A 15,272-nucleotide genomic window follows, 5' to 3' on the forward strand; every position below is an offset into this window, starting at 1 on the left:
AGAGAAAACCATAATTCAAAAAGGTACATATGCACCCTGATGTTCATTGCAGCACTGTTTACAATTGCCAAGACATGGAAGCAACTTAAATGTCCATCAGCAGAGGAATGGATACAGAAGATGTGATACATGTATACAATGGAATATTACTCAGCCATAAAAAAGAGTGAAATAATGCCATTTGCAGTAACATGGATGGACCTAGAGATTATCATACTAAGTGAAGCAAGCCAGAAAGAGAAAGACAAGTATCATAAGATATCACTTATATGTGGAATCTAAAAAAAAAAAAAAAAAAGAAAGACACAAATGGACTTATTTCCAAAATAAAAAGAGACTCATAGACAAAGGTGTGGAGAGGGATAAATTAGGAAGCTGGAATTAACATATACACACAATTATGTATAAAATAGATAACCAGCAAGGACCTACTGTACAGCACAGAGAACTATACTTATTATTTTGTAATAACCTGTGGAAGAGAATCTGAGACAGAATATATATATATATATATATATATATATATATATTCGCTGTGCTGTACAGCTGAAACTTAACGATATTGTAAATCAACTATACATCAATAAAAAATTTAAAAAATAAATATGAACAATAAGATTAAAAATATGTGTTGTTTTAGGCTACTAAGTCTCTGGTAATTTGTTACAGCGGCATAGGAGACTGACTCATAGCATGAACGAAATCAGTGACCCATTGTTAGTGGCCATACGGCATCCTGGGCCTGACGAGTGCTGACATTTGGCCAGTGTGAGAACTGCTGTACCAGGTGAGGACTTTTATCACACAAGCTCCAGAGGTGATCAGCAAGTCAGTCAAGTTCTGGGAGCACAGGGTGTGTCTGAGGGTGTGCTGAGCGGGGGCGAGTGAGGAGGGACAGTACTATTGTGTTGAGTTCCTGCCATTCACTCAGAGATGTCACAGGAATGATCCATATCTTTGGGGTAAATGTTGTGAGTAAGGCCTTTACCATTTCTTGTGTTCAAGATCCCTGGTTTCTAGGTGGACTTGGACAACATTTCCAGGCACCTTGCCTGAGTGCCTGGCACCACCCTGTCTGCTATAGAGAGAAAACAGTCATCAGAGCATCCTGCAGTTTTAGGTTTAAGGCTGACTCGGAGACATTAAAGAAATCTTACAAGAAGTTGATTTATGAACGCAGTGCAAGCGCCTCTCTTATTTTTACTTAGAGTCCTTCTCAACTAGAGTCAGAACTTGGAGGGGTTATAGATTGATGGGTGAATTTGCTTGTTTTTATTATGTAGAATAACAGAAGAGCCAGAAGCAATATAACCAAAATACAAGAGAGCTTTATAAATAAAATATGAATAATAGATACTTGAAAGATAATGTCCCCAAGCACTTTAGAAATGATGAAAGTGCCCTAGAAATTTTTAGATGAATGGCTGTAAATTCATTTTGGAATGGGCTTTGGTTGTTAAATTTCCTTTTCTGAGTTAGTCAGCGAAAGTTCTAACTAGATATAAAACACAAATTGAGTACCAGGCGCATCCACCATAAAGTGCTCATTGATGTACTTAATGTAGCTATAATCATGGTGTAGCAGTAGAAGACTTTGGTTAGCATGTGACAAGAAAACCCAACTCAGCTTGGCTAAAACGGTAATAGGAATTTACTGGCTTATATAACCATAACGTCCCGAGGTAAGGCAGGCTTCAGCAAAGTTGATCCAGAAGTTTACAATGTCACCAGGACTGTGCTTTTGTTCCCTGCAGTTTTTTCAATGCTACTCTCCAAGTTTGTTGGCTTTTTCTTGGACTGGCTTCTCTCACCACTACTGGGTCCCAGAGGGGTCAGCATCCCTACTCACATATGGTGGCAAAGCCACCCTGAAAAAAAATCCCATCCCTGGGAAATTGAGTTGATGACAGCAGAGCAGAGGTCCCCAAACAAGGCCTGCAGGCAAAATCCAGCCAGCTTCCTGATTTTATAAATAAAGTTTTACTGGATCACAGCCACGCCCATTCACTTATACATCGCTCACGGCTGCTCTCACACTACAAGGGCAGAGCTGCGTGGTTAGCACGGAGACCTTCTATCACGCAAAGCCTGAAATATTTACTATCTGGCCCTTGACAGAAGAAGTTTGCTGACCTCTGAAGCACAGTCATAGGGGATAACTCTGAGAAAACACTCAGCCCAGAAGCTGTTCTCTTCTCACCAATAGCAGTTAATTCATTCTATTTCTCTTTTCTTGTTCCCACGAAGAACAAATGGAACATTTTTCTCAGGCAAATACAGTAAGCAGTTTTCAAGTCATGAGTCAGACTTCCTGAAGTTTTAGGATTTACATGGATCCTCATAATAGCTAATGGTTCCAGCAATAGCTATAGTTAGGAGAAATGGAATCATTGAGGACCATACTGTAAATTAATACTAATGGCACTACTAGAGGCCAGATTCTGTACAACACCCTCCCTATATTAACCTCTCACAAACTCTTGTGACGTGTGTCCTATAGTCATGCCTGCAGATGAGGCACCGAGAGATTAAGAAATGTCCCTGGTTTACACAGCTGGTAAGTGGCCGTGGCTATAACTGAAAGCCAGCCTGTGGGACTCTGGGGTCCACAGTGCTGACTGGTCTTGGAGGCTGCCTCTCTGAACTGGAATTCACACTGAGCAAATGCAGACAGAGACTAAGAATTACCTGTTAACACACAACATGAAAATTGTGAGATGTTAAAAGAGAGCAGGGGTCTTCCCTGGTGGCGCAGTGGTTGACAGTCCGTCTGCCGATGCAGGGGACCTAGGTTCGTGCCCCGGTCTGGGAAGATCCCACATGCCGCGGAGCGGCTGGGCCTGTGAGCCATGGCCGCTGAGCCTGCGTGTCCAGAGCCTGTGCTCCGCAACGGGAGAGGCCACAAGAGTGAGGGGCCCGCGTACTGCAAAAAAAAAAAAAAAAAAAAAAAAAGAGAGAGAGCAGGGCCCTTCACATGACCAGACCAGGAAACAAAACAGAGGAAGTCAGGGACAGAAAATAGACCTTTCCTTTAGCCGCCGCTCGCTAAACATTCAAGCAAGATCCTGATGAGGAGGGCTTCGGGAGGGAATGCCTCAACCACATCAATGTCAGACAGAATGAGTTTCCTGGAATACGCTCCCCAGAAGTTGCTCTGTGGAAAAATGGTGCTGGGGTCAACTCATTTGTGGGAATACAGCATCCACTAACCCACTTAAGGAGATTCCCAGTGCAGACATTAGGAGACTTTCCGAAAAGCTAGAGTAAGGAAACCTGTTTGCCATTTGCTTAACCCAGGACTTACTGAGTTTATCTGACCACTGAACACTCTTTTGGGTACATATGAGGTCTACAAATATCCCAAAGAATAAACTTTTTTTTAATTAAAGTATAGTTGATTTACAATATTGTGTTAGATTCGAGTGTGCAGCAACGTGATTCGGTTATACATAAATTTGTATATATCTATATTCTTTTTTCAATTCCTTTCCATTTATAGCTCGTTACAAGATATTGAATATAGACTAAACAGACTCACAGACATAGAAAACAAACTTATGGCTACCAAAGGGGAAGAGGGGGCGAGGGATAAATTGGGAGTATGGGATTAGTAGAGGCACAGTACCAAAGAACAAACTTTTGATCCATTTTGTTGTATAATTTAAATGCATCATTTAAATGCTTAATAATATGAGTTATTCCATAGTCCATAAGGTGAAAGCATTGCTTCTCAATTTATCTTTTTTGGTTGTCTTTTTATAATCTTAGTAAAAGGGCCCTTCCAAGGTAATTAAAATAGGAATCTGAAGCAGATGGATTTCTGGGGGCCAGATGGACTGACCCAGCCAACCAGGTGAGCTTCCTTGCCAAAAGGTGCTGTGTAAGACCAGCTCATGGGAAGGCCTGCAATATTAGGTTCACCCATTACAATGGAGCTATCATAAATAGTATTGTTATAATATACTGATATATGAAAGGGCGAAATTGTGCAGGATAACTAAGTAGGAAATCAGAATACAGAAAAAAAAAAACTGCAAATAGTACAAGCGACAAATTCAAAGGAATTTAAAGACTGAAGCTACTGCCATGGCAGGGACTATTGCTAACAGGGGAGTGTGCATGGCAGGACTGAACGGCTGAGCTGGAGCTTAAAGCGTCTAGTGGACATGGGCGGGGCAGGGCAGGGGGAGAAGTTCGGGTGGGGCTCAGACCAGCAGAAACAGAGGTAGCCTGGATGGACACAGGGCTGGAGGCTTGGAGTGGCTGGAGGGTGTTGGCTGTGGTTAGTGAGATCTAAGAGGTAAAGCAGCCCATTGCGTGGACGACCCTGAAAACCTGGCACAGGAGTGTGGCTTTAATTCAGCTGATAACATTGTAGGTTTCCAAACATGAGCAAAGTGTGCGTTGTTTGACATAGATCTTGGGGGCTGCAGCATAAAAATGGATTGGGAGCTAGGAAGCTGAAAGAGGAAGTAGCATTCCCTTATGACGGAGGAGAAAGAGACTGTTAAGGACTGTTTAGTTTCATGCTTCCAAGGGGGCGAATTTCTAAATTACCAAAGTTAAAGTCATTGATTTTATTTTTCATATATTTGTCCATAGGCACTGATTCTGTAAGCAACTGTAATTGACCCGATCCATTGTTTAATCACTGTCTTAATTTGGAAGATGATTTGCTTGCTGTCTTTGAAAATAACGTGTATGTCAAGGGACTATAACCGTATATATTATTTGCTTATCACAACGTCAGAAACGACTGTACGTTTTGGGAGCATTTCCTCCTGGATGCAATGCGGTGGGGCCTGTGTGAGGTGGTGGCCGTGCTCAGCGATCACTGCAAGGATGCCTGATGGGAGCCCTGGTGTCCCACTGAGGGGAAGAGCCGGAGAGGGGCAGGAGCGGAGCCTCATCTGTCTGGCTCGTAAGCACGTGCAGATTAGGGTTAATTGCTCTTGCCAGGCTTGGGCCATTTCAGTGACTTTTCATTCTCAAGGGCAGAGCCTCAAATGCCATCATCTAATTTTGTGACCCTGTCGCATGCCGCCCAAATCGTGGGCATCGAGTCCTGCTTTAAGGTCCGGTCCAAGTCAGTAGCATATTTTAAAGAAACTTCTGCTTTCCACAGGCTTGAAACATAATGTGAGTCCTTACTGAAGTCTTTTGAGGGGGGATTGCATCTTATAGTGTATAAATGAACTGCCTTGAAACCTCTCTGCCTGTTCAGCTCCGTGAAGCCCCACGTTGCCAAGCAGTGGCTTCCTCCGAATCTCTTCCCACCATCTCTATGAGTCTTCACGACCCTCTGGCTTTCTTTTCATTGCTTTTGATTATTAGGCTTGTCTCCTCCTTTCTCTGTTGCTTCTGAAAGTTTTCCTTTTCAGAGAGCTCAAGCTTTTTCTTTCTTTCTTTTTTCTAAATTTACATTAAAAAATGTAGCATCTCTAAGTATTTTTCTTCAATTTTACCCACGACACCACTCAGGAGACAAAGGCTGGGAAGTTGAGAAATTCAGCTAAAGAATCTTTCTTAGAAAGCGGAGGAGAGTAGAAGATGGTGAAAGCTATGTTTGCATAATATTGTACCTGCCTCACACACAGATGGGGGGTGACCCATATTACTAAGAGGCTGGAACTTTTTAATCCAGATTATCTGCCGATTAACTCAGGCAAAGATGATCTCTGGAAAGTAGAAAGCTGATTACTGCTAGCAAATAAATGGGCTCTAAACCCTAGTAGGTGCCTAAAGAAAACACTGGCTTCAAATGAGTTGGCTCCTTTGCTGAAGTTTTCTGCCACTTAGAAGCAAGTGTTTGGACACCCTGATTTATAAGATTAAAAGACTCGCGCACCAGGCCGGGGGCCCTGAATGTTGAGCGAGGCCACCTTGCTTCCCGTGGTTGTAGTTTTATACAAACCATTTCAGAAATTTCTGGGTGTTATTTGAAGGCTGAAATGATGACTTGCCAGCCTCATGTTCTCTAGAGGTTATCATCAGCAAACCCAGAGTATTACTATATCAGGCATCCGGGTCAGGTCCTGTGTTAGTGTTATGACAGTTAGAGATGGCTGGGTGTGGTCTCACTTCTGAGAACGTCTATGGGCTTTCCTTGGAGTTTCCAGGCATCTGTAGGGAAATCTTTCTTTCCTGTTCTTCCTTGCATCTGTGGATCTGTTTTCCTTTACACTTTCCTTGTCCTTCTAACTGTCTCACAGTTATACATACTCCTGGCTATACGTATGGGTATCTTCTCTACTATAGAGCTTTGCCCCAACTCGTCTTTGTGGTTTCTTCCGGAATTCCTTGAGCACAGAGTATTACTCTTCCTTCCCTTTAGCCATAAGAGATGGGCTGTAAGGCTGGCATTGGAAGTCTACAAAAAGGATTTTGGCAGTTTATGCTAACATATTTAAGGAACAAGAAACAACTAATGGGAAGGGATTAACTGTATACTAAAATTATCCCCAGATGCCAGAGAGATTAGATTGAGGACATATATTTTAACTGAAAGTCAGTCATGATGACCAGTAAGGCTATGACTCCTTCCTACTTTAGCCAATAATTTGAATTCATGAAAAAGGCAAATTTTATAAGGATATCAGTATTTTGAAGAGTGGTGTGTTTTACAGTCAGAAGGAGCTTTAAAAATTACCTTGAGCAGCTCCCTGACTTCGAGGATAAAGACCCAAGGCCTACAGCAATGGAATAACTTGTTCAAGGTTCTTCTGGCCAGTGGCTAGAACTTCTTTAGTTGGGGATCTAACATGTGCCAGATGTTACTCTAGGTCCCAGATAAGCCAGAGACAAGGTCAAGGTCGCTGCCTTCTTGGGGTTTAAACATCAGAGGGGGAGGCAGATCATAACAAATAGCAAGAACATTTTAAACTGCGATGACTCCTTGGACATCATCCAAGGAGGGATACGATAGAGAGATGGAAAGAGGCTCTGAAGACAGGACACTGGTGCTGAGGCCTCAGTGGCGAGAAGTACCAGTTCAGTAAAGTGCTGTAAATCTAAACGTGTGGGACGCCACAGCACTGCAAATGCTTCCAAAGAAAACACCTTCAGCAGTTCCATGGAGAGTCTGTCATCTCCTGACAATGCTCCCAGAAAGGTAAGTAAAAGCCGTATTAAGGATATTCTATAAATAAGCATCATGTAACAAAACCTACCATATACAGCAACAGTTCTAGAGCCCTGAAAAATTTAATTTACACAGCATCCAGTCCCTGCCTTCGAGGAGTTTATAGCCTGCTGAACAGCTTCTCATTACAAAAGCAACCTCCTGGGCCTTGACAATTGCTCTGAAATCTATCCAGGTTGAAGGAAGGGAGACAGCTAATTCGACTTAAACAGGGTCTGGTCAAGATCCTGTCCTCTTCTAAAAAGAGCTCTTAGTCATTGTACCCAGTGCTTTGGTTTTATATTTTATCTACCACACATATTGGTGTTTAATTATATTATTATACAGTATTAAAAAAGTCAACATATATATTCATAATATTGACCCTAAGACTGATACTAATCATTGGAAATAAAAGAGAAGAGCCAGTGAAATTTCAATGAGCAACTGCCAATGTTGCAAAGCATTGTTTTCTTTTTTAAAAAATAAATTTATTTATTTATTATTTATTTATTTTTGGCTGCCTTGGGTCTTCGTTGCTGCACGCAGGCTTTCTCTAGTTGTGGCGAGCGGGGGCTACTCTTCATTGCGGTGCTTTGGCTTCTCATTGCGGTGGCTTCTCTTGTTGTGGAGCATGGGCTCTAGGCACACGGGCTTCAGTAGTTGTGGCACGCAGGCTCAGTAGTTGTGGCACATGGGCTTAGTTGCTCCACAGCACGTGGGATCTTCCCGGACCAGGGCTCAAACCCATGTCCCCTGCATTGGCAGGCGGATTCTTAACCACTGCGCCACCAGGGAAGTCCCTGTTTTCTTTTCCAAAATAAAATTTAGCTAAATATATTGGGGTTGAATGTGAAGAATTCAAGCTTCAACTTGATCAGTATTTTTTAGCCTGTGATCACCTAAGGAGCTGCTATGTGATGGATTAAGATATATATAACGCCGATAATAGAAAATACATTTTGTTGAAAATATTATCTCCATGCCTATTTTCAGAGAAAATTTCTCCCAGACTCTATGGGCTTCACATTATGATTGAAGAGATAAAAATAGAAGCCTTAGATAGTGGTATTTAAAGTTTGGAGAAGAGGGCTAGTCTAAGACAGGGAATTTTTTTTTTTTTAATTAAGTTTAACAGAGATGTTGGGATTCTTTAAGACATTTCCAAAGGATCTTTACAATGGTTATAAAATTGTTTTCAGTCTCATCGCAATAACATTTCGTAAATTGTTGAAGGGGATGGGATGACTCTAAGGAATCTAGAAGAGTTTCATAGCCTCAAAAATGTGAAAAATCTACGTGGCCTATTCTTCCCCCAGGAAGTGCGGGCTTATGTCCAGTCACAATGCGAGAGCCAGAGTCGGGTGCACTGTTTGCTACGCAAGAACTTGACAATACAAGGCAATTTGATTGTCACAAAGCATAGAATTTCTCAGAAAGTGTGAGTGATGGAAGGGTGGGAAAGTGAATGTGCACCCTTCCTGGAGTATAATAGGACCTCAACGGCTTCTCTGTGGTTTCCATTGAGCTTCCAATCCGGGAATAAAACATGAGGTGCCAAAGATGTTATTTCCCATGTGCAGGTGTGTTAAGGAGATGGCAGAAGCTCTGTGAAACTGATCAAGGGTTCACAGATGTTTTCTTTGGATGCAGTTTGCAGTGCTGTGGGATTCTCTACTCTCTTTCTCTCTCACCCCAAGTCTGGCTATGGAGAGAGGAAGAATGTCACCCTTGGGCCAAGGGAGAAGAGCTTCAAGGGGCCACTCAGACAGCTAACCTTGTGTCTGCCACACTCCATCCCCAGGCTTGAGTTCACGGCAGGGTCAGCCTGGAGTTAGCAGAGCAAAGGCAGGTGTACCTCCTTGGGGGCGAACAAGATGGCAGGGCGAAAGCGATGGTTTTCCACGGATCTGATGTGGGTCTCACATGGGAGAGCCAGCTTGTCCACGAGGATAGTCTGGAGCGGGGAAAGGACCCCTCAGAGGCAGACACTCCTGAAGCTCAGAGGCTGAGGGGATGTAAGCGGCTAGCCAGAACAGAGGCATTGCCTGTTCAAGGGCACTGTGGTCCGAGGCCGCAGCTGGGTTCTCTGAGGAACCTGTGCAAGTGCTTCACACAAATAAAAGCCAACCTCAGACATCCCCCATGCCCAAAGGGCACTGGCATCAATTTAATCTGCGCCTTCTCTCCCTAAACCCTACCCCTGGGCCTAGTCACAGGGAGGGTCAGAAATAGAAACTGGTGGGGGAGGAGAGATGACAGGAGGTTAGAGGCCAGTGGTTTGCTTCTCCCCTTCCGCATGGCAGAACTCCAGCGGGGAGCGGACCTGGATGGAGTGATGGAGAGAGGACAAGTTTTAGCTTTAAATGAGTTTGGAGTTTTGTTACTCTACCAGAACAGATTGAACACTGTAATTGTCACCGGAGTGGACGGGATAATGCTTAAAGGTGACCAGAGAACTTTTCTCATCTGAGCGTCATCAGAAACCAGAGACATCCCTAACATTTCATTTCAGGGTCAGGAGAGAACAGATGAGGGCATTTACCAGGCAGAGAAAAATAAAATGAAACTGGTTTTTAAATCAATTAATTAGCTGCTTTCCTGACTTGAACACACATTGAGATTATGTGGCTTTTGGGTTCCAAGGAAAAGGTCAAATGCTGATGACCATAGACGGTATTTGCTCTACTGGCGTCCTCTCTGAGACAGTGTCTGTAAAGTGCTTAGAACAGCACAAGCCCTCCATAAACAGTAGCATTATTATTCTAGTTATCTTTAATTATTATTACAGGGATCTGATTTAAGACATATCCAACTAAACTCTGAGTGCATCTCAACCAGCAGGTTAAGAAGCAGGGGCAGTTCCAGGCCTCAGTAGAGGGAGCTCTAAACCCATCTCTCTGCAGACCAAGCGGTGGCGGGCCCTCTACCGCTGCAGCTTCCCTGGGAAAATGATTTAAGTGATGCATTGGATTCTGGGGAAGTACCATGGCAGAGGTATCAGGTCATCCTAACTCGGCATCTGGGCTCCAGAGTCAGTAAAGGGACAAATTATTAACTTCTCTGTACTTCAACTTTTTCAGCTTTAAAAATCCAAAAATAACATGTACCTACTATGGGGGGGATTAATACCTACTTAACTGGGCTGTTGTGTGCATAATGGATATTCCATTTGTTTGCCTCCTTCTTTCCAGTTCACCTGGCCATGTTCCTCTTTTTTAATTCCTAAAACCCCTCTATGGAAGGCCAGCTTCCTTAAACTTTCCTGCTCTGTGCCCCGTTTCCTCCACTTATGTGGGAAAGTAACCTCATAAATGAATCTCTACTAAGGTAGAAATAAAAGATCATTGCTTAGACTGGAGATTACCTTTTAAAAGAGAAATTTGGAAGGCAGAAGGCAGAGAAGAGATCTCAGACCCTGAACTTTCACACTTGTGCCAACCTGATGGGAAAGGTTGAGGGTTGGAGGGACCACATGAGGCACCCCCCAGCAGGCTGGGGCTCCCCCGTGACCTTTTTTGTCACGTGGGCATCCGACTCTTACAGCCACTGACTGGTGCCTGCTCTGTATGCCTCTGTGCCCAGCTCTAAGCTCGAAACTTTGCAACAGAAACACACTGGTCTTTGTTAATCTGAGAGGAAGGTATGTTACTCAAGAGAGGTGACTTCTCAAACCCCAAGCCAGACAGACTTCAAAGTAGTGATTCATCTCAGACATACCCCCATGAGAAGACGGTGATAAATACAAGTGTGGGTGAAAAAACGATGAAAACTTTGCAAAGAGGAGCAGAGGGCGCAAAAAGATGAAAAGTCCCCAAATTTAAATGCTCGAGGTTGTCCTTGAACTCTTTATCTTTCCTTCCTCGTGAGTTAATACTCATTTCTGTCAGATCAGCACACAAGCTACTTTCCACAAATCTGCCAGGTACTCAACCAGCGTCAGGAGGCCACAGCCTAATTCCTGTCCACATCCTTTAATCTGGGGCTGGCAAGTGTTTGTGGGAACCTAACTTTAATTAATTGACTCCTTAGGAATAGAGCTGACAGTTTCCCTTTTATGGATTTTAGACAGTTGAATTATTTTCCTCAGAGAAACTCGCAGGGCTCTAAATCCCTGGGTCTGTGGAGGAAGCTACCACAAAACAGATGTCTTCTCTCAGAGGGTGGCTCTCTTCACCGCCAAACACAAGGTTATTCCGCCTTGCTAGACAACGTAGGTTTTAAAGGATAGTCAAAGGGATATTCGGTGATGAAACCGAGGAGAAATAAAAATGTTATAACCGAGCTGTGGCCCCTCTCCCCAGAGGTTCTGAGCCCACAGTCCTCAGTCATCTCTAATCCAGAAAGTACCTGTGACCTCACGCTGCAGGCAGGAGCTACAGGGGGAGGCTGACCTGCACTCACCTTGAGGTCCAGGCGTGCGCGAACATGTCTGCACAACAGCGGATGGGCTGCCAGGCTCTGCTTCCGTGTCTGACCAGGGTACCCGCTAGGCAAGATGGTGCCCCGAAAGCAGTGAGTCATGCTGCAGGCATTGCACAAAGTGAGTTCTGGGGAAGCGCAGGGTGGAACTGTAATTGTCCCCAGAGGTGTTGCCCTGTGTCCAAGGGAGGGGGCTAAAGTGAGATGGGGCAAAAGCTAAAGACCTCGAGACGAGGTGCCAGCCATCCAGGCCTTCAGAATCGGCGTTGATGGAAGACAGCTGCCTTAGCGGGCTCAGCGCCTGCCCTGATGTGGCTTTGCTGGCAACTGCCAGTGGTCTTGCCGTACCTTAGTGCCCTGGCCACGTAGGAGCCGCAGTGGCAGCACTCTGGTGCCTGCCCACAGTGCCGTGCTTCTCGTGAGCATGGCCCACAATGACAGACAACAGGTTGCAGTTGGAAGTCAGCCATGACAAGAGACAGCTCCCCGGTGAGCAGCAATGATAGCTGTGAAGACTGTGAGAAGTGAAATCTGTGAACACTGAAAGAAATACTTCAGGCGGCTTGTGCAGGCTGCCTCTGAGAATTCCCAGAAGTATCCAGCTGTATTCTGAGAGTTTCCTCAGACCTAGTGGAGCTGGATCAGAGAAATACTATGTAATTGTACTGTTTTAAGACTCTTGCTACCCCAGGTTGTTGTGTTATGGGAAATCAAGCATACGTGTATTAGGATAGTGGGTCTATATTTTGATCGTTGATGGTGGGCCATGGGGATGAGACAGTCAGAGTGCTGACTGAGAAGCATGCTAGGTGAGGAAATTACTGACCTTCCCTTCTCTTTGAGGTGGCTGGACTATATTAGCAGCACCACTGGTCTGTGGATCCCGACCTATACCTATGTTTCTAGTAAAGCAGCACAGGGGACTCATTTTCCAAGGAGAGTGGACTAACTGAGCCATGGTAGTAAGTGGTGTTTGCATAGGGGGATACAATTCTGGGCAGAACATGTGTTAGATGACTGTATACCTCTGGTCCAGCTACTTTAGCATCATGGAATAGTGGTCTTGGGATGGTGACTAGGTTTTTGTGTAGGGCAGGGACCTGTGTCTCTAGAGAGCTATAGGGCTGAGAGCAACCTTAGCTGAACAAGACACCAATGCTTCTCTCCCCTGAATGGGGAGAAACTCCTATGAGGTTAGCACTGGCAGATGTGCTGTGGTCTCTTCAGTAGGCAAGGGCTGCACTGGCACATTGGCAATAACAACCTCTGCAGCTGAAGATCACCAACTACTTGCTGGACTGTCGTAGACTGAATACTTGTATCTCCCCCAAATTCATATGTTGAAATTCTAATACCCAACGTGATAGTATTTGGAGGTGGGGGTCTTTGGGAAGTGATTAGGTGATGAGGATGGAACCCTCATGGATGGGATTAGTGCCCTTATAAAAAAGATTCCAGGGACTTCCCTGGTGGCGCAGTGGTTAAGAATCCACCTGCCAATGCAGGGGACACGGGTTCGAGCCCTGGTCCGGGAAGATCCCACATGCTGCAGAGCAACTAAGCCTGTGCACCACAACTAATAAGCCTGTGCTGTGAGCCCGCAAACCACAACTACTGAAGCCCACGCGCCCTAGAGCCCACACACCACAACTATTGAGCCTGAGTGTTCTAGGCCCAGCATGCTGCAACTACTGAGCTGCATGCTGCAACTACTGAAGCCTGCATGCCTAGAGCCTATGCTCCGCAACAAGAGAAGACACTGCAATGAGAAGCCCGCGCACTGCAACGAAGAGTAGCCCCTGCTCGCCGCAACTAGAGAAAGCCTGTGCATAGCAACAAAGACTCAACGCAGCCAAAAAAATAATTTTTTAAAAAAAGTATTAAAAAAAACTCCAGAGAGCTCCTTCAACCCTTCCATCATATAAGAACACAGCGAGAAGAAGGCCCTCTATGAACCAGGAAGCAGGCTTTCACCAGACACCACATATGCCAGAACCTTGATATTGGACTTCCCAGCCTCCTGAACCACGAGAAGTAAATGTTTGTTGTTTAAGCCTAATAGTCTATGGTATTTTTGTTACAGTAACCTGAAAAGACTAAGACTCTGACCAAGGTGGGTATTCCATTTACTCATCTGAAAGAGTAAAATGGACCCATTGGACTGAATAAACACCTCTGAGCTTTGGAACTTCTTTTAGGAAGGAGGGCCCCAGAGATGGAAGAGATATTTTCCTCCATGGGTGGATTGAGGGATGAGAGTAACTTAGTTAGAATATTAAAAAGAATGGTACCTTACTACCTCACACCAGTCAGAATGGCCATCATTAAAATGTCTACAAATAACAAATGCTGGAGAGGGTGTGGAGAAAAGGAAACCCTCCTACACTATTGGTGGGAATGTAAATTGGTGTAGCCACTATGGAAAACAGTATGGAAGTTCCTCAAAAAACTAAAAATAGAGCTATCATATGATCCAGCAATCCCACTCCTGGGCATATACTTAGACAAAACTATAATTCAAAAAGATGCATGCACCCCAGTGTTCATTGCAGCACTATTTACAATAGCCAGGTCGTGGAAGCAACCTAAATGTCCATCAACAGATGAATGGATAAAGAAGATGTGGTACATACATACAATGGAATACTATGCAGCCATAAAAGAGAACAAAATAATGCCATTTGCAGCAATATGGATAGACCTAGTGATTAAGTGAAGTAAGTCAGAAAGAGAAAGACAAATGCTATATGATATCACTTATATGTGGAATCTAAAATATGGCACAAATGAACCTATCTACAAAACAGAAACTGACTCACAACCATAAGAGATCAGACTTGTGGTTGCCATGGGGGAGGGAGTTGGGTGAGGGTTGGAGTGGGAGGTTGAGGTTAGTAGATGCCAACTATTACATTTTAGGATGGATAAACAAAAAGGTCCTACTGTATAGCACAGGGAACCATATCCAATCTCCTGGGATAAACCATAATGGAAAAGAATATTAAAAAAGAATGTATATATGTGTAAAACTGAGTCACTTTGCTGTACAGCAGAAATTAGCACAACATTGTAGATCAACTATACTTCAAAAAAAAAGAGAAAAGAATGGTACCTTATTTTGTTTTGCTGCTGGTGAAGCAGTACAGAACAATTCCACATGTCACTGCACAGATTCTTGAGAAGACAATAAATGTATGTGTCCATTCTGACTGTCTTCAGAGCTGATGTAATGGCCTCAAGAGAACTTTGAAAAATTTGAGAAATCAGTAGTTCCTGCTGGGAGCTGTCCTCATGTAAAGATAGGGAAGAACCTGCAAACACAAGATAGACAAGTGAGAAAACAAGTTTGAAGCTTGTCTTCATGAATTAATTATAAAATGCCTGAAGTAGAAGATCGGCTCTGGTTTGAAAAAGAAAAATGTCCTGCGGTTTAAATCACTGAGCTGTCCGCATGCCATCAGCCTCTGGCAATGATCTCTGAACTCAGTATTTCTTTTCACAGTCTTTGTGAAATAATGAATCACTTCTCGAAGATGACACGTAGATAAAATAAGAGATGAAGCAACAAAAAAGAAAATAAAACATTTTCTTCCAGGAAAAATGGAACTAGGCACCTTCAAATCTCATAGGCTTTGCTGTAAAAGGTTTTCTTTCTTAAAGCATATATTTAATTAAGTTCTGCCACATGTCCAGGACCAAGATTTAAGAATGAGTTGTGGTCTTGTTTCAA

The 15,272-nt window shown here is 43.8% G+C and overlaps 1 long non-coding RNA gene across 2 annotated transcripts in view; it reads right to left on the reverse strand.

Annotated features, from left to right (window-relative positions):
• Positions 1-14,987, reverse strand: part of LOC137221624 (uncharacterized) — an 80,501-nt gene extending 65,514 nt beyond the window's left edge. For both annotated transcript variants that reach the window (XR_010942082.1, XR_010942081.1), the window contains exon 1: positions 14,655-14,987. This is a non-coding gene — a long non-coding RNA (uncharacterized lncRNA). The remainder of the gene's footprint in view (positions 1-14,654) is intronic.
• Positions 14,988-15,272: the final 285 nt, after the last annotated feature.

This window comes from Pseudorca crassidens, chromosome 3 (genome assembly GCF_039906515.1).
Source record: "Pseudorca crassidens isolate mPseCra1 chromosome 3, mPseCra1.hap1, whole genome shotgun sequence".
Taxonomy (NCBI): Eukaryota; Metazoa; Chordata; class Mammalia; order Artiodactyla; family Delphinidae; genus Pseudorca; species Pseudorca crassidens.